General features: G+C 41.9%; 1 protein-coding gene across 3 annotated transcripts in view; it reads left to right on the top strand.

Moving 5' to 3' along the window:
- The window catches only part of arid5b (AT-rich interaction domain 5B), a 104,047-nt gene that overhangs the window by 15,222 nt on the left and 70,254 nt on the right, over positions 1–18,571 (top strand). The gene's annotated exons all lie outside the window — the stretch shown is intronic.

Raw genomic sequence — 18,571 nt, 5'->3', positions numbered from 1 at the left:
ACGTTTTTCTGTGAAGCGTCTTATTTAAGTGCTTGAACTGGTAAAGCAGAGCGTTCGGTTTTTTTTTTTTCCCTTTTTTGCTCCAGACCATTTAGGTTTTGCAGGCGGATTGAAAAGACATCTAAGAGAGCTATACTTACATATTTCCCCATTTAGCGGGGGGGAGTAATTATACAGTAGTGGACAGACAGACTGACTTTGCCAGTTGCTGGAATTTGCATACAGCTTTGTCTCAGTCCATGGAAGCAAATGTTAAATTGCCCTTGAATTGGCTGATGTATTAGCTGCCTATGCCGAGATTAGATAGGGGAATCAATAATGGATGCTTTGTCACTTAAGCTTACATTGAGGCTACAGCTGCGAATGCGAATCAATAGGAGGGCAAGAAAAAAAGATGTGTGATTTATTTACTGTCACTCTCCTAACCTTATTATTTGTGCGCATTGTGCGGGTGCCATTTCTGTACTGTTAATAAGTTGCTTTTTAATGACTGTATTAGCCTGTTTATGTTGTCAGGATTCTAAAAGCACTAAGTGCCCGCAGATACGCTTGGTAGGCAAAATATTCTGGCAGAGGACCAGGGGCCATCTCTGTGTCTCTCTGTCTCTCTCTCTGTCTCTCTCTCTGTCTCTCTCTCTCTCTCTCTCTCTCTCGCAATTTTCTTTGTTAGCCACAGAGAGAAAGGGATCATTCAGCAGGGCAGCGCTTTTCAGTAGCAGAAGGCAGACTTAAAAAGCAGCTCCGCTGATGGGAAATAAACCATTAATTGAAACTGCCACATGAATTAGACATGTCAATTTTGGGCTCAGTTTTGACCTTCCACTGGCTTTTGCGAGCGAGACTATTTATCTTTTTGAAGGGTGTATTGAATTAGCGGGAATTGCAAGTGACATGGAATAAACTAATTTGCCTTTTAATTTTGAATCTCAAGCAGCGATGAGGGGGCCTTTTGGATTTAAGATGATGCCTCTTCCATCTGTTTTCTTGGACCAGAGTGTTTTTAGTGCTGCTCAACGCAGGTAAAGAAAGAGAGCTGTCTGCACTTGATGTGGAAATTGCCTTGATCATAAGTGAAATAGCACACTGCACATATAGGTGTTGGCCATAATTGAAGCCCCTGAGAATAAAAGCAATTGTTCACCTGCAAAAACGCGGAGTGTTTTAATAATTAAAGATTTTTTCTTCAGCACACATGGATGACAGCCAGTGGTAGAGTGTGCCAGAAGTTGAATGTGAGAGCGCTCCACCAAAAGAAAACTCCCTCTAATATTTGGCCAGAGAGCTCTTTTGCGTCTGTAATCAGTTTACTCCACGCTTATCATCTCCGCCACAATTCGTTGGCTGTTTGGCGATCAATGGAGTCACTTAGCCTATAGAGATGTGTCAAAGACCGTGTGTTCTGATCCAGTGGGATGGCCTTGTCATCATAATTAGGTTTTAAAAAGCTGTGCCCGGTCTGCTGGTTCTAATGGCGAAGCAGGATCATTTGAGCCTCGTCTCAGGGGAGACAGGAAGACAGGTATAAAGAATTTGCCATGTTAGCCTCCAGTCAGCACACTCGGGGGAAGCCGTGTGGCGGTGCAGCCGTGCTTTGGACCGTCCTCGCAAGTAACTGTTTAATGACGGCCTGTTTCAGTTTCAGTCGCTTTCAGCCCAGTGCTATTTCAGGGCCTTTCAGACATCTCCTGCTCGCTTTTACCACCTGCCCTGATTTTACATTCACACTGGATCAGCTGGGTCATGAATGAAAATATTCAGCTGGTGAGTATAATGATAATTATAAATGACAGTAAACTTTAATGCAATGCAAACGTCAGAGGCCAACATTCATTTATTTCTGTCAGAAACAGCCGAGTGCAAGTTATGATTTCTGAGGAGAACATCTATAAGATAAATCACTTGCATAGGAAAGTGGAAAGTTAAAGAAACATGTGGAGGAAAAAAGACAGGAGTTTGCAAACCTAGAGTTCAAAACATGAGTGGGTCCTGGTGGACCACCAAAACATGTCACCATTACATAAACATACTTTCATCTTTGATAAATAAGAAAAAATCAAGGTCCAGTCTTGCTTAAGATCTGAAAACGTCCACGTGTGTCTGTCCATTCTTCCACTGTGAGAAGACGCAGCAAACTATGAGTCTAAAAGGATGAGTGGCTGTTAAGAAGCCGTTACTGAGAAAAGGAAACACTTTAAACACTGAAAAATGTGACAGTTGATATTAAGTTGTTGGGCGCTTTGGTGTAGTTTTCTGTTAAATATGCTTTATGCTTTTTTCCTCATGCTGAAAATGAAATAACTTGTACTTAATAGTGGTTTTGACTGATAATTAAATAAACAAATATTGACATAAATTATGCACAAAGTGCGTTACAAACAAGAAATCAACTGACATCAAAGTAAGGAGCTACACAGAGTGACACTCTGAAAAGACTCTACCTGTAGCCTCAAAATGGTCCAGTAATTACAATCACAGTATAAGAACACTTTCATATACGTGATCATATTTCACGTATCAGCTGCTCAGGTGCTGTCCTAGAAGAAAAAAACAACGTTTAATGGCTTTCACTGAAGCTGAACACAAGAGGAGGGAGGGAGGGGAAAGAAAGAAAAGCAAAACAACTTAAAAATTGACTTGATGTATTCCTGATCTTGTAATTAAAGCATCTCCCTCCTGGCCTTGTTATATTCAGATGAAGTTTGACTTTGTGTCTTAAGGATACATTTTCCCTCATTAAATTCCCTGATGATGCCGATATCTCGTCTCCTTCAGCTCATTACTGTGCATCCGGATGGGATTCAGGTCACAAGTCTAACAGGAGGAAGCGTCTGTCTGTCTGTCTGTCTGTCTGTCTGTCTGTCCGCCAGTCCACACAGTTCTCAATAAAAGTGCCCCACATCGATTTTAGCAGTAGATAATGTTGGCTGAAATAACAATACGATAATATTGTGATAAATTACATCAGAATAAGCGTTTCTCAATATAGCTTGGATAATTCTGGGCTGCTGTATGCTTCTTAACTCCTCATAATCCCAGGCTCATTGCATACTAAGGCTTATTATTCAGTAACAACAGGGACTTCAGTGCAAACTGGGTGAGCTATTCAATTATCATTGAAGTGTGTAATAAAACTTTGGGCCTGCCGGCGGACCCTGACCATTTAAGGAGTTAAACAGTAGCGATTTATATCAGTTATTGAGAAATTATAAACAGCAATAAGTGGTGTCAGGGTAATATTTCAATGTAAAGATTGTTTTTAGGGTGCATTGTTTTTATCGTTTAGGGCACTTGCTCTCATGTGACACAGAAGGTTTTAGATGTACAGTGCTGTGCAAAAATCTGAAACCTCTTCATTTTTACTAGTGGAAGTCCTGGGAGACCACCAAAAGTGTCACCATCAGATAAACAGTACTTTAGATCTAAGAAAACAGAAGAAAATGAAATGCTATGAGTCTGAAAGGATGTCTCGCTGTCGAGAAGCCGTAACTGACAAAAGGAAATTGACCAAAAAGAAACAAATGTGAAAATCACAGAAAGCATCTGGTCATGTTCTCAGAGCAATGGACCGAGTGCTCCAGAGTCAAGACCTCAACATCACTGAATGTGTTTATATACCTGGATTGTGAGAAGCAGAAAATGCAACCAACGTCAAAGACTGAACTTTGAAAGTGTAGAAAAATGTCCCTACAGACGTCCTTGAAAACCTGAAAGCAGGTCTCCTGCGAACAGTGGAAGCTACAATAAAGACGATGCTTAAATGCTGGAAAGTGTGATCTATTTAGGTGTTAAGGGCTTCTGCGTGATGTTCTCTGTTGTTTTCCTGACCCTGAAATAAGTAACTTAACAACAGTTGGATTAGAAATGAAATGAATGAACGGGGGTCTCTGACGTTTGCACTGTGCTGTAGGTTGCGGGAAAGTGGAATTGTTGTGTGTCGACGAGAGACGAACATTGTGATGTGCACAGGATGTATGAAACCACACCCTACCCAGCTATAGGAGGAAGATAGGTGTGATAGAAAGGCGATGCCTGGTGCGTAATCTGATACCAGGTGGGGACTGCTAAGGCTAACAAGGGACTGATTCAGGAGTCCGGTCGTTTGTGCATGCTGTTTGAGTAAGCAGCAGCCAGAGCAGCGCAATATATCTGAAAAGTCTTTTCTTTCACTGAGAACAAGATGTACTTGCACAGTTACACCACTGGTACCCAAACAATAGCACCTAACAACCTGCTTGTCAGATTGTATCCAGACGTATGCAGGGAGGGGCTTTTCTCTCTTAGTTAGGGAAGATGATATTAATGCAGCCTGACAATATGGTGGAGGAATAAATCAGAATTTTTATTTGCCTGCACTGCTCGTATTAAAAGGGTGTTTTTATGTTTGCCTTGTCAGTCACGCGATACCAGCGCACTGTTGGAAACCTGACTCCTCACAACATCAGTCTGAAAAAGAACCTACATGTTCAACCCAGCAGCCTTTGTGTAAAAAAAAAAAACCCTCCCATTTATGGACTGTTATGAATCCGTACTTGTCACCATGCAACATCTCCAAACATCAAAGACCACTGAACACACCAATGGGACCAGAGGAGCTATCTGCACAGTAGTGGGATATTGATGGTGAAAACAATAGACCAAACTATTTATATTGAATTTTTACATTTGAAAATAGCCTGGCAGTTTTATTTTGGCTTAAAATGACTGCCTACTATTAAGGGAAATCACACCGATTTTTCAGAATTGCTGCATAATTCAGTTCCTAACATGTAAACAGAGTCATTCAGAGTGTTTTGATGTGAAATGGTTAATTGTAAGGAAAACTGACATTTCTGTACAGTGGTGGTGAACCAGAGGTCGTGATTTCTACACGAATATAGCCGTTTTATTTCCTGTACAAAGCCACCGGTAAACCTGCGCTTCTTTTGAGTTTCTATATGTAAATATACATATATTTTGTGTATCAAAATATGTTAATAAGGGTAAAATAGACATCAATCCGGGAAAAAAAAAGAGTTTTTTGGAGGGGACTACTCTTCCTCATAATGCCAAGCATGTACCCCTCCACAATGAATGTATTTAAAAATACGGTTCGGGTTGAAATCTCACTATAAAACCATTATAAGACTGTCTCAGACATCAGGCAGAGTATTCGGAGCCATTTCTTGTAATACCTTTCTGTGAGATACATCTCTAGAATGAAGCATTTAACGTAAAACCGCTCTGAATGACTTTGTTTAATTTCTAACCGTTTAATTATGCAGAAATTTTGATCAGTGGAATTTCTGTAAAATGCTTTATATGCTATTATACAAAGGCTATTCTAACTAATTCTGATTGATTCTGTCTTTTCCAGTTGATGCAGTGCAGTCACCATATTCAGTTGCATTTTTGCATCTCTACTCTTGGCACTCTCATGAGTTTTTGTCTATCCATCCATCCATCACTCACTCTCTCTCTCTCTCTCTCTCTCTCTCTCTCTCTCTCTCTCTCTCTCTCTCTCTCTCTCTCTCTCTGTCTCTCTCTCTCTCTCTCTCTCTCTCTCTCTCTCTCTCTCACTCTCTCTCTCTCTCTCTCACTCTCTCTCTCTCTCTCTCTCTCTCTCTCTCTCTCTCTCTCTCTCTCTCTCTCTCTCTCTCTCTCTCTCTCTTGCATAATCTTTCTTTCCACCTCTTTTGAGCCAGCAGGCCTGTTTGGATCAGGCATGATCAGCAAAAGAAAAAGGGCAGAAAGACAAATTATGAACTCTTCTCAATGTTCAGCATTGAGCCTGATTGACTGCAGCCCAGTGCGTGTTTATCCTGTTACATCTCGTGTTCAGATCCAGCTTTGATTTGTAGCAAAGGCCACAATTTGCTTTGAGCCGGCCAGTTGCCCATCATCAGCAGCAGCAGCAGCGATAGCAACAGAAGTAAAAGAGATGACAGTAATTCATCTTCCGTAACTGTATTTGGCATGGAGCCTCTATCTGGATCCTCTCCGAAAGGAGGAATGTTTCAGACTCATTGCGCTGGGGGAAGGCTGGCAGAGCCTGCCAATTAAATGACATTCATGTCAAAAAAGCTTCAATGCTGCATTTGATTTGGAGCGAAGGATCTGTGTGATTTTCATTTTCATATGTCCTGAAAATGGCAGGCTGAGAAACGTTTGTGCTGACACAGGCAGGAGGCTAATGCAGAAGAGGCTGAAAGAGAGAAAAACAGATGACATGTTAGCTCTCACAGCCGAGGTAATGTATTCCGCACTAAATACAAATTATGTTGCTACATGCGGATTGCAAGCGGGAAATTGTGTCCTATATTTGGGCCGCATATAACAAAACACATTATTATGCAGATACTCTAAGCATATTTCTTTATATTTGATATTATAATATTTCAGCTGCCGAGCCGGCTTTTTCCAGTTTTTACAGCAAAGCACGCTGGGGCCACTCGGCGCAGGACAGCCCTGCCATTCAGTTGAAACAAAGGAAACAGGCGCTTGGATACTGTGTAACCAACCCAAACAGTTTCTCATTTCGCAAAACAATCATGGTGATTTCCTTCAAACTGTCTTTAAAAACCGCGTCATGTCTCTCCATGCATGTTCTCTGGGAGCTTTCTCAGCCTGCCTGTCTTGTCTTTTTTATAGTCATCGTGTTTTGATTTTTGGCAGGCCCATTTTTAAGTTTACAGGGCTTATTGTCCATTATAAGCCACTGTTCTGCTCATATCGTTATTCCCCCTATGACTACACTGTGTGGATCAGTGCCAGCTTTTCTAAATTTGCAGGCCGGGAACTGATGTGGAAAAAGTTTGTTAGTTTGCTAATTATGGCGACACACGTTTTCTGTGGTGTTTCTTTTTTCCTATTTTTCACACAAAGGGAAAAGAGACCGAGGGGAGTGGGGGGAGTTGAAATAGTATGTGCCGTAATCATTGCTCAGTTTCTTTGTTTGTTTTTGTTACTTTGCTCTGTTTCCGCCACTTCCAGCAGGCCAGGCTCAGGCCCAAGCTTGGAGATAGCAGCCATGCCAGCTCATCACTCAGAACAATGTGCATGTCTCCCAGGCCTGACCTTTGAGGAAATGAATACTTTTATTGTCTGTCCATTAACTGAGTCTGAAACAACAGTCAAGTTATTGATGTGACCCCCCCCCCCCCCCCCCCCCCCATAACATGAAAATAGGCCCCCTAAACAGCCTGAAAACTCAGTGAGGAGGAGGGAAAAGCTTCTTGAAGGTTACTAACATGGAAAATCATTTATCTGACTAGTTTATTACATTTTTCCCTTCACTTTTTCCCCCTTCACAGCTGCATTTTTAAGCGGGGGAAATTCAATTAAATGTTAATACCGCAGTGTCCTGTTATAGTAAGTAGCCCACCACCTCCAGGCAGCCCATTGTGGAATTATACGTTTGAACCTGAGGGGGCCGGCTGTGTTTGTCAGAAAAGTACAATACGGCTTTTTATGGTGTGTGGTGCCAAGCCCCATTCAGTCAGGATGACTAATCTGTTATTATCACCAGCCAATCACTGCATGTCGGGCAAGCGGTGGGGGTGGGAGTTGCGAAACTCAAGAAGTGCTTCCTTAAATATTAAATGTCCTGGAATTTGCACACACTGTATCTCTAGGCCTAATTAATCCCCTGTTTGGCAGTGGACTCCTAATGGTATTCGCTGTGCCAGCTCACTTTCTTTAGTTATACGGCGTGATTACTTTGTGCCTGAATATCGAAGTATTAACTGATCAAAGTCGTCTCTGTTCTGGCCTCATCTTAATATCCAGAAATCAACCCGATTGCACTGTTTAGCCAGCTGAGTTAAGATTGGGAAGAATTAAGCAGTTAAGCAAGTTAAGGAGCGTAAAAGCCTTTCCCGTGTAAATGAGAGCCAGTATGTTCCACTGCAAGCCAGTGGGTTATTGTGGAAAACGTTCTTTAGGTGAACTGTATATTAATAAACAGTTGAAATGTGTTGACTGCTGTCAAATTATTAACGATGGTATGGAAAAAATAACCGTTAGACAATTGTATGTGTGTATATAGGTATAGTCGTGAGTATGGACGAGAAGGCTGCAAATGAATTGCCCTTTTTGGGACTAGTAAAGTACTGGGAACTGTGAACTGTCCATGTAACCAGATATATTTAGTCAGTCAGCATAGGTATTAAAGCTAACAAACGTTTCAATATTTTCTATAAACACATACCCAGCACTTCTCTCAGCTCGGTCAAACTGCGTCCTGCTCTTCATTAGGGTTGCACAGACTTGTCTGTGTGGTTTACAGCACAGTATGACCTTTATTCACTGAAAATGAACAAAACTTCACTGTGTAACTAAACACTGGGTGCAGTTAAAGCAGGTTGAGAGAAGTTTGGAGGACTTATTAGTGATAAAGAGTTGGGTGATTGCTGACTTCTAGTATTTGTTAGTGACGTTAGCATTGCAGCTCCAGCACTAAAATAAAGAAGGAAAATTTGGACAGCAGACATGTCTTGGCAGGTTTGCTACATTCGCAGTATGTGGTCGTTTTTATACGTTTGATTTTTTTTCACCAAACCTATATTTTCACATTTTACATCACGGTTTCTTTGCATTCTTTTGGCCTTGCAGTGTAATTATTGTTCCATGTGGTTAGGCAGTAGATTCTGTAGGGTTTGTGTGTGTGTGTGTGTGTGTGTGTGTGTGTGTGTTACTTTATTTTTTGGAGTATGTGTTATTGTGCCCCCCCAACCCCCCCCTCACCCAGCGACAGGCGTCAGGTTGATTTGCAGGCCCTGGCAGGGGAAAGGCACAGGGAGCAGTGTGTGTTCAAAGCGGTGACAAATTTCCCACCGTGCCCATGTCGGCTAACGCCACCCTGCCCGGAAAAGCTCTCTGGGCCACATTTATCTAGTCAGCTGTGCTCTTGCTGCTCTCTCCCCAGCTGCCCTGACTGAACAGGGCTGCGGGAGGATGACCCTGCAGTTTGCAGCCAATCACTGTTGCAGCCCTCACTGTTTGTCAGCTTGACCTTTGGCCCTGTGTGCGCGTAGGGGCCAGTGACCCATTGAATAACAACTATTTGTGATCAATGTTGCACTCATTCGCTTTCCCACGTGTATTTAACTGCATATGAGCAAGAAAATGCAATCAACCAGTAATGGGAAACATATAGACCATACCAGTATGAAGTAGTGCCAGGAGATCATATAAATCATGCCCAAAATGCCACTTTAAACTTACATGAATAAAATGTTGACCACAAATAAAATGTGAAATCAACACAATTCTTCCCAAAACAAGCCAATTTAAATAAAGCAGCTGCATTGATTTAAAATATTTTATTGCTGTGCAGACCACTAGCTACAATTTCATGAATCATTTCTTTTCAGTGCATTATTATCTCGGGCTGGGGGATATATATGTCGTTAATATGTATATGCTGGCATTTCACACAGCAGTACTGATGTTTAGTTTTTGTTTTTAAGAGAAGAAAATCAAGTCACGCTATCTGAGGTTTATTAGTCATTCTTATAGTGTAGAATAGCAAACGTCAAATAATGCGAGTGGGCAAAATCCAAAGTTAATTGATTTGGCCAATAATGTTGATCAATATTGATGACTCACAGATTCATCAGTTTTAATGAAAAGTGTTGCAGATGTTGTGCTGATAATTATAATAATGTATTTGCTCACGGCAGTGGAACACGGCTCAGGCAACAGGCTGTGTATTATTATCACCGTTGTATGTAATAATTTTCAGTGAGGGGCTTGCAGAGCCTTTAAACTCTTCAGACTTCTGGCTCCTGTCATACAGACTTTTGAATGGCTTTACCCACTGAAATATGCAGAAAATTTGATTGGAGTTTGAACTAAAACTGAACAAGAGTAAAACTGAAATATGAAATATAAATATGAAATCGAAATATGAAATATTGGCTGATGTTATTAGTTATCAGGATTTTACCCTCACAAAACTGGTAAATATACATATCAGTCAGGCTCTAATGTTTGTAATACGTCTCATGCTTGATGATTTGAACACGGTGCTATTAAATATGCTGTCAAAGACGACGATTACCATGATGATCTTTTCATATACCAGGCTACATGACGTGCAATGAAACAGGACCAGAATCTCAGCATTGTAGGGATTCAACCTCAGAATCTTCTGACAATAGGGTGAAAGTTCGGCTCTGTTTTTGTCTCCTCCAAACTTTTTTTTTATAAGGAAACATGTCGTTTTTCAATATTCGAAGCTTGTTGTGATGTAATTGCTCACGATGGCGGAATCTTATTGTCGTATCATCCACCTTTAAATAATATCAGTGTGGCATCTACAAAACATATGGTGGCGGGCGTTCACCAGACTGAGGTCACTGCACGCTTCAAACATCTCTCTCCTTCATCTTCATCCTCCTTTGTAGCTGTAGCACGAAAAGGGGATGGCATTGCTTTATCAACTTTGATCAGGCTCAGTGAGGAAGAAAATAAAACTAAAAATCAAGCGCGGCCTGTCTTTCTTGTCGATTTTCTGAGACGTAAGAAGCAGCAGCAGACGGTGGGAAGCGGCTGGAATTCCTGTACCGCGCAGGTTTTTTTTTTTTTGACGGCCCCTGCAATTATGAACGATCTTCTTTGGACAGTAATTGAAAAGGCCGTGTCTAGCAGTAAGTGTGGATGAAGAAATCGACACAATGGAGCATTGATAGCGTACTATCTTCTTATCCCCTCCTGGCATCTAATCCACTCCTTTGTGCTACGTTCTAAATACTTTTTAATTGGTTTCTTCGAGTAATGCCATTCTTCCCTGCCATTCTCTCAGCTCAGTGTAAACTGTAATCATTTTCTCCCACTCGTGTGCTAAAATAGAGAGAGCTGTCATCGTTTGGAGCAGGGCTTGCCAGCAAACACGGCGCGCTTTCCATTTTACTAAAGCTCTTGTCTTTGTTGCTTTCTGTTTGACACCTGCGTTCTGAGTTAATACATATTTAAATTGCTTATTAAAAGTGGGACCAGAAAACAAATATTTGGGTTCGTGAGATGGAGTGGAATAGTAGATAGCGGAACGGCATGCTAGCTTGTGGGTTCGGCCTCGGATTAAGTCTCGGATCATATCGGTCCACAATAGGCCACATGTAAAGAGGCGTTGCTGGAATGTGATAACCAGTGTCCAACACTGTTCACCAGTGTAATTGCAATCAGGTTAACTTAGCCTTTGATGAATCCGCTGTTTGTTGAAGTGTATTAAAGAGGCTTTCACCGAAATCAGATCAGGTTGTAACTTGAAATAACAGGGATGTGGCAGCCGTGAATGAAAAAAGGTTCTGTTTTAAGGATGCAGGTCCCTCGAGCTCCTCAGATTTCAAAGTGCTTTTGAACAGTTCAGCTATGAAACAATGTTTTACATTAGCAAGTTTTAAACAATTCATAGCAGTTTGCCAGAGAGCTTGTTCAAATGTAATCAAAAATACATACGATTCCCGTGACTCGCATTCATATCCTATGCAGCGCCAGTGCTGCCAATCTGTTGTGTGCCCGGTGTAAATGTGCTTATTGTGTTTCATGAAAGATGCATTTTCTAGAAAACAAGTCGTTTTATTCTGCAGCCTATTTGGGGACCTAGAGAGCAACCAGCGTCTGTAAAGAGGATTAGTGACTTTGCCTTGAACATGGACTCATAATAGTGGCTTTACAGCTTTGTCTGTGTGTCTCAATTCCAATTTGATTACAGGCAGCCTCAATTACAGCTCTATCACAAAAAATTCTACTTCGGTTATGTCTTTATCACTGTAGCTCAAATTTCTACTTGGGCTGGTGCTGCATCACTGTCTCTCAAAAGGCTAATTCTGTTAATACCAAGTTTCAGCTTTATCACAGAATCACTCAGAATTCCACCTTGATTCCTGCTTGATTACTGTGACTCTCAACTGCAGCTCAGTTCATCTTTATCAGTGGAACTGAAATGGCCAGTTCACTTAAAGCTTTAACTTAATACCGGACATTGATTATGACTTCGTCACTGTAGCTACTCACTAGTCAAGTAGTCACTGTCAGCGATGTCACTGTAACTCAAAATTCCAGTGCATTCCCAGCTTTAGGATTGTAACTTAAAATTCTGGCGCAGTTCTAGCTTTATGACCCAGTCAGAATTCCATATGGTTTGAAAATCCCAGCTCGGTTCAAACTAAAAATCCCACATTGATTTTATCATCATCAATTCTGGATAGCTTCCAGCTGGAATTTAGAGTCCCAGCCTTATCATCGTAACTGAAAGTTCCAGCGCCATTCCAGCTTCATAACTATATTCGAAACCAGGAGCAGTGCTCTGTAGAGGTCAGCGCGGAGTTCAGAGAGAATACTGACTTCACACTTAGACACAAGCCTCTGAGCGTGCTCATAGAAAATGAAATCGCCTTGGGTTATTTGAACTATTACTTGACTTACATCTCTTGAAAAATAAGATAACCCAAGGCAGTTACTTCCCTTAAAACGTTTGAGTAAGCAAAACTTCACTCTGTGAGGAGGCAGATCTGTCTGTTCCTTTGCTGTGACTGGCTTATTGATGGTAATTGGAAAAAAGTTGGAAAGCGTTACGCAAAAAACGGAAATGTGAAATATTTGGACGCGATTTATGTGCATCAAAGCCGCACACACGGGACGCGACACAATTTATTTTGGAACTTTGCTGGTTTGTTTTTTTGTTTGTTTTTTTTTTGTGAAAACAAAGGGCGGGTTATATATCAACAAAGTATAAATTTGCAGACTTCATATCAGCTATATCAAAAAGTCCTTTGCTCCTCATGAAACTTACAGACTGTGACATCGTGCAGGAAAAAGCAGAGCGGACAAGTGGTGACACTGGGCTACTGTCCATTCTGAAATATAGAAAGTAGCATGAAGAGCTTCATCACTTAGTTTAGAGCTGAAACGTCCACATTTACCTCGATGTGAGGAACTGATGTCTTGGTTCTTTTAGTATTTGTGAAAAAGCTCTGTTTGCTGGACCGCAGCCGCTCCATTAGCTTGCCTGTCGTCATGGCAATAGCAAAGACGACTATAATTGGTCAGTGAGGGTGAATAATGTTGCATTTTCGCAGTCCGAAAAATTGTGTTAGGTGTGCGAATTACCGTCAGTTATGCACAGGCTCAGATTAATTTACTGTCATCTGAATAAGAATTAATCGTGCCAAACTTGTGAAGGCCTTTGTGCTCAAAATAGTGCAGAGTTTAGCATTTTATTATCAGTAATATTGCTGTTTTGTTCAAATATTTGAGTATTTCATTGTTGCTGCTCTTATTTGTGCCATTCTCTTGCTGAAGCCATTGTTGGTGCACATTCAGCAACAATTTTCTTAACAGAAACAGTCTATGCCAGCGACCTCCTTTTATATGCTCATTGTTTAGACAGGCACATCACTGGAATTATAAAACGTTTTTACAATCTTTTCTTCAGGCTAGGGAATAATTTGAAAGAACCAAATGTTTTCGGTTCCTTCTCGTATTACAAGAGCTTTTGCTATTCAGAGTTCACAATTCGGTTATCAATGACACAGGCCATTAGATGTGGATCTGAGACGGCTGTAGCAGAAACTGCTTTGGCTTCTGCCAGTGGAGCAGTGCAGAAAGCGCTGGACTCATATGGGCTGCAAGGCCGGTCCAATAAAATATCAACAGGTAACATAAATCATGGGAACAGTGTTTCACGTGGACATTAGGGGGATAGCGTGGAACTACTTGACTCGGGGCAGTTTTGGGCTGGAGTCAGGACAAAGATGGAGTCGAATAGAGAGTCGCGTTATGGAGGTGCGCGGAGCAGCGGGAAGCATGCCGCCGCCCATGCGCGTCTCACGCCACCCGAGCGATCTGTTAGGCTTAGATCTTCCGCTGTTGCTCTTGGCGCGCGAAACACAATCACACAAATTTAACAAGCGAGAGCATTTCTTGGTAATTGAGCTCAGGAACAGACTTGCGTATTTTTCCAGGCACCTGCTTTCAATTGAATGTTTCCTTTGGGCTCGGTGAAAATATGATATGCTTTTAGGAGTCTCCGAGCACTGAAAGAAAGAAAGACCTATTGGAGATATAATAGTGGAGAAAGCAGGGGGAGATTTGAATAGGGCCTCAGCCGCATTCCTCCAGAGAGAAGAAGCACCCAGTGGAAGGCGAATTAGAGTCATTTAAATATGAAAAGCCTAATATTTTTAACTAATGTGAGACCGTGGCAGGGCAGTTGGGTTATCTGGGCATTCAGAGCCAGCGCTTCACTCATGGCCCCCATACCTTGGAAATAAAGACAAACAGCTTGAGAGGCTGGTGCCCTGCTGTTCGCTGTGTCCTGGCTTTGTATGGAGGTTAGGCAGGCACCATTCACTGGCAAAAGCAGCAGCAGGGCTCTAGAATAGAATTTTGAATAGAATTTTTTTTTTCATTTTTCAGTGTGAGAATAAAAGCAGGAAATATATATTCAACGCTTATCATAATGTCAAATCTGTCGGCAGTAAAGTTGTCCACTATCGTTTGTGTGAGCTTCTACCACTTTTATTAAGTTACATTAAATTACAGCTCCCAACAACAACCAACTTCTAAGACTGAACTTTGGAAGTGTGGGAAAAATTCCCTGCAGATTCCCTTGACAGATTGAAGGCAAGTGTCCAGAAAAGATTGGAAGCTGTAATGAACAGTTGGCGCACTGAATATTATATTTATTTGTTGAGGCTTCTGTATAATTTTCTGTTAAATATGTTTTCTGCTCCTTTCCTGACACTGAAAAATGAATAACTTGTACTTAATGTCTGTTCTGGGTGGAAATGAAATCAAGGAAAAGGTGGTCAGTGAGGTATTTGTTCAGAAATAAATATATTTGGCCTGCTTTACAATCCAAAATATTTCTGGGCTTGTCTTGTATTGTCTCACTGCAGATCAGCACTGTTGTGAATAGCTTGTGATATCATACGTTTTGGCATTCAAGCCAGTGAACTATTAAAGCAGCAGTATCCTGCTAATGACCCAACCAGGGTGTGGCGGTTCAAGCCGGCATCCGATGTGATTTGGCCCAGTAGAGGCTGTGGTTGGTTTTTGTAGTAATAATTAGCTAGGGACTGATTGCTGAAAAGATCAGCCATGAATAAATCAGAGGTCCAAAGATCTTGTGCTCTTAGCATTCCACTCACCACAAACACTGCATTATTGGTCCCTTCCCTGCCTGATAGCACACAGTCGCACAGACAGTTACAGCACACAAACATGCATTAAGCACATCGAGCGCATTGATTCATGGGTTTATAACCAAAGTGTAATTGTGTTAGCCGTTATTGACGAGAAGTCTTCCATTAGAACGGTTGCCGTGGCAATGACACACATTTTCCCCTCCGCGGTGTGCAGCGCGTTAGTATCAATAATAACACATGCCAATAACCTTAACATCAACGCTCGTCTGTTTTAATAGGCTGCTGTAACCAGGACATATAATAAGCAGCTTCTGCCAGGAATATTCTCCTCAATGTCTCTCTCTCTGGCTTGCTCACTCTCTCCAGCCCTGTGCTCCAATTGATATTTTGACCTGCACATTTCAAAGAGACAGGTAACTATTAAAGCTCGTTTGTCAAGCCTGATTCATTCGACAGTGAGAATGCATTGGTCTCTGAGGGTGGGGATCTACTGGAATGCATCTCAGCACCTCTGTTTGACTTGCTGGGAATCCACCAGGCCATTTAGAGAGGCTTTGAAGCTTCTGCATGTACATTAGCGGCCGACACACGCTGGAAGTTGTTTTTCTTGAAGCTTAGTCACTGCACCCAGGCATCTGGTGGGGCTGCGGAGGGGGCGGTGTAGTGGGGCCGATACAAGAACAATGTCTTAGCAAGCACTCAGGTTTCCCTCAGAGATAATCAAAGGTGTTTTTGATGTCGCTGGCACCCAGCGCGATCCAGATATTTGTAATTTGGAGCGAGAAAAGCTCAGGTTGGAGCACAGAGAAAGTTAATAGTTCTGACAGGTGATTTGCAGATACGGCTCTGTAAACTTCCACAACAAGCTCGGGCAGGCACGAGAGCAAAGCTGTACACAGGCGTTATCAGATGTTTATCTGGGTCATGCCGTCTTTCATATGCCACGCATCATAATTACAGTGTAATGTGTACACATTTTGTTCTCACCAAAAAATGCTGTGGGTTTGTTATTGGTGGGTTTACCTACTTATTCTTTTATTTTCTTTTCTTGTCAGATTTGACATTTTTGTCCCTTCGCATAAATAATGAGCTCAGAGGCCTGTTGTTTCCTTTTTTTTTTTCTTTCGCCTCTTCAAAGAAGTCCAAAAGCAAAAGCCCTTTCCACGATACCTTTTGTGACTGATCCGTGAGTGTATCTATGAAATTTTATATGATGAAATAACATGAATTTTTAAAATTCAGAGGCATTTTTACCCCATACGTCTGCGTTTTTATGTTTAATTGGCCCTCTTTGGCAGGGGCTCAGAGTGGAGAGGTGTTATGTAAATATATTCCCACAGAGGGCCATTTGACATTTTGTGGAGCACTTGAGCTGTAAACGAGGAGAACATTGCCGTAGTTAAAGAGACAGAGTCCCTTACCGAGGATCTGATAAGACATGTGAGGCTTAGTCATGCAGATTGGACGGCTTGATTTTGTGACCAATCAGTGTGTACCTGCACCCCCCCCCCCCTCCAACCCCCCCTTCCTCCACCTCTCGACAAGGCCCTCTTGTCAAGGGTATTAAAGGAAAATTGCATAATGCGATTTCCAGTGCTCTCTAATGATAGTGCAGCCCTCACCAATTAAATAGCAAAGAGATAAGAATGCCTTTCTTAGGGAAAGGTTAGATTTTATGAGCGAAATGACTGTGTGGCAGGGGAGCTCCGTGTTGCTGGTTCCTCTTCTTCTCCGGTCTCCGTTCTGGCCCAGAGCGAAATCTAATCAAGAAAATGTTCGCAGGATCCCTGGGCGATTAACACCGGCCAGGGTGGCCCATAAAAAGCTGGACATTTTGAGACTGACATCAGCTGTGCTAATTGCAAGTAAAAAGGAGAGTAGAAGAGGGTTGGGGAGAGGGAGAGAGAGATATTCTTCTGTCACAGAGTAAATTCGTTTCTCATTAATGAATTAGGCATTGGGCAGATAGTCTTGTTGGGCAAACAGGTAAATCCTGCTCACCTCTCAATAAATGCCCTGAACAGGCATCTTCCTTGGGATGTGTTTGTGTGTTTGTGTTCATTCAGAGCTACAGAGGATAGAAAGCAAAAGGAAGAGAATATGTGCACTGTGTCCTTTTCTAAGTGACTATAACACATGCAGTAAAAGTCCTATGAAAGGATAAGCAGATAAATCAGGGCTTCGTGTTTTGCTTTTTTCTCCTGTCGTCTGGCACAGAGGAGCAAGGGCACTCAAGTTCATTTGAAGTCAGCATAGTTCCTCCAGCCAGAGGCCCACAACAGCATGACTCCCGTTGCTTCAGTATCCTCCTTCTCTATCCAAACATTAAGCGGAATAATTTGATCAACATTTCTGAAAGCTCCCAGCATTTGTTCACTAAACTGCCTAGCAACTGCCTGTACAATATGGACCTAATGGTGCAGCAATAAGTCAGAGATTGCTTGAGATTTTGCAGAGATTTTGGGGGGGGTTGGGGGGGGGGGTGCTGGGGCCTGTCCCAGCTGTCATTGGGTGGAAGGCAGGATATACCCTGGACAGGTCGCCAGTCCATCGCAGGGCTCCATTAAGTACAATTATTTAATTTTCATGTATGTACAAGTTAAGTCTTAAATCTTATCAGATGTAAAGTAGATATAATGAAATGAAATGAAAACCCTGTGACTCAAAAGATTATAAACGAATGGTTATGAATGAATACACTTTTGCTCAGCATTGTATTACGATTGTAAAATGCCTTGCATTATACATTATACTATGGATCAGTAGTGTGACTTGGTGAAAGTTTGGCCTGCTTGGTTTTGACCAAGTCATGCACTTTTATGGGAATGCAGTCATACCTTAACTCGTAAAAATGCCCACAGAAACATGAGTAATTGGTCAAGATGCTTAGCGCACAGTCATTGTGATTGGTTAGTGCACTCATTTGCATACTGCTTCTGCAATATGAATACTGCAGAGACCAATATTGCAGCAGTGATTCATAGACAATGTTTTGTACGGCACTGAAAAAAGTGCTAGCAAATTCATAATCAATCTATTTTACTCCGGACTATTCTCTGTCACCTGTTCTGAGTGAGGCGACAGCTGCAAGCTCACTTTGACTGTGTCAAGTAGATCATGTTTTACAGCTCCTTGGCAGCTTGTTCTAAACTGTCCAGTATGTCTGGATAACTCTGGAGCTATCAAGATCTACCAGTGTCTGATCTTTTTGCAACTCGCATGGTGCGTTACGAGAGCCTGTTGGGTACTATCAGGGGTGCTGTTGCGTGTTTTTTTTGCAGCATCTCACCGCAGCCTAGGGATGTCATGATGGAAGGAAAAGGAAGTGCACAAGCTCTGTTACTTTTCGCTCTGATCCTGTAGGCCTGAATGGCGTGGCTCCTTGCCCAGAAGCTTTTATATTGCCAATTCTAACAGAGGGCTGTCATGATAAAACAGCATTT

This window comes from Pygocentrus nattereri, chromosome 13 (genome assembly GCF_015220715.1).
Source record: "Pygocentrus nattereri isolate fPygNat1 chromosome 13, fPygNat1.pri, whole genome shotgun sequence".
In the NCBI taxonomy this organism is placed as follows: Eukaryota; Metazoa; Chordata; class Actinopteri; order Characiformes; family Serrasalmidae; genus Pygocentrus; species Pygocentrus nattereri.
Note: the sequence above shows the minus strand (reverse complement) of the source record. Positions and strands in the feature narration are given on the sequence as shown.